Below are 1,841 nucleotides of genomic sequence, written 5' to 3'. Positions count from 1 at the left end.
CGAGCGCGGGCCCGAGGAAGGCGGCGAGGGGCGCCGGGGCGGGAGCGGTGGTGCCGGGTTAGAGCCCGGGGCTCGCCGACCGCGGAGCCCGCTGCCCCCCTCCCCCCCCCGGGAGCGCGGCGGGGTGTTCCCCGTAGTCGTGGTGCCTCTGCCGCTGCTGGTGGTGCTTGGAAGAGCTGGGAAGCGGCCGAAAGGGGCAGGAAGACACTGACTGACTCCCTTAGCTCAGCTCAGGTCCTGAGGAGTGGCTTGTGCGAGGTAACCGGGAGAAAGAGCTCGCCCTGGGACGTGCCCGGGGCTTGGTGGGTTGGTCACAGGGCCAGCAGCAGCAGGCAGCCTCAGCTCAGGGCAGCCCTGCTCAAACTGTGCTGGCTTTGCAGTGAGACAGTTAAACATATCTGCACTTGGTTGTTGGATGGGTTTAGTCGCTCACACCGGAGCTTGTGCAGACAGGTCCAAGAGGATGTGTTGGGGCTTGGCAGGGCCGTGGTCAGTTGGGCTTCACAAGCTGTGCTGGATCCAGATCGGCTCTGCTGGACATTCCTGGTTCTGGGAATGCAGTGCAGAGCTGCTGAAGCTTTATGTGGAGCCAGCTCCAGCACAACATGCCTTATTAGTTTGCTTTCTGCACTGCATGGTGTGGCTAAATTGTTTCCAGACTAGAGCTAATCCTTGATGCAACATAGCTGTAGTAATCCAGATGGAGCATCGTACAAAAAAGTCTTGGTGGACTTTGCTTTCAGTATGGAGCTGGCTTTGATTCTGTGATCCACTTAATCTGTAGCATAGTAACTTCCAACTGGTAATTAAAAGTCAACCATGCTAATTAAGATTTTTACAGTTATAATTTTCTTCCTCTGTTGTTTGGTTTCCTTTAATTTGGTCTGTTGTGGATTAACTTAAATTCATGATACTGGAGAAGATAGTTTTTGTTGAGAATCATGGCAATTCACATGCCTCAGGTCACTGTTTTCAAAATAAGCTACTTTTAAAAATGCACAAAGATAGTGGCTTCCTCAGCCTGCAAAACTACTGACCTATCAGACTGTACCTATCATGTTTTGGGTTTTTTCTTACCACCTCATGGTGCAATACTTCTTACTTGTGCAGTTCTGCAGTCCAGTTTTTGCCACGCAAACAGTGATACACAGGTACATTCTCACTGCTCTGTGTCTAAAAGGTAGTTGAGGTTAAGGTCTTGGAGTTTGCAAGCTATTAGAATTGCTGCACAGTGTCTTTCTGCAGCTTTTGCTGCCTCCTCAGCTCTTCCGTGCAACCTCAGCAGCAGTTATGGCACCTTGGTAACTGTGTATTGTTGGGTCATGTGACAAATTTGATTGGAAAACTGTTACTTGCCCATCACAGATGTATGCAATAGCTGTAGTAATTCCTGAGTAATTGGTGACTCCAGAAGGGTTTATAGCTTCTCAAAACTTTGCCCTGTAAATATCCAGATGTTGAATGAGTTTTGAATTGAATATGTCAGAGTATACTTTATTAAATGGATTTCTGTGGTTTGTGTTAATGGGTTGGAGTACCTCTACAGCAGATTAGTGTACGACTTCCTAACTTTTGTGTGCCAAAGGGTAGTTATATATGACTAAACATGAAACTGGATAAAATATACTAAAATATTTTAATTGAACGAAAAGCCTTAGCAAGTACTGTGTTGCCGTGTGCAAGTCATGTTATGCATAAAGATTCAAGGCTTAAAGCAGATAATACGTCATTGTGGACATGAGTAACTCAGTGCCTGTATTCTTAGTTATCAGAAGTAGGATTATTTTTTTTCCCTCCCTGCAAATCGGTGCCTTCCCCCCCCCCCCCCCCCACCCACCGCC

The sequence above is a fragment of the Haliaeetus leucocephalus genome, unplaced genomic scaffold, assembly GCF_000737465.1.
Source record: "Haliaeetus leucocephalus isolate CR32 unplaced genomic scaffold, Haliaeetus_leucocephalus-4.0 Scaffold517, whole genome shotgun sequence".
NCBI classification, from domain to species: domain Eukaryota; kingdom Metazoa; phylum Chordata; class Aves; order Accipitriformes; family Accipitridae; genus Haliaeetus; species Haliaeetus leucocephalus.
The sequence above is the reverse complement of the archived record's forward strand: the minus strand, read 5'-3'. Positions refer to the sequence as shown.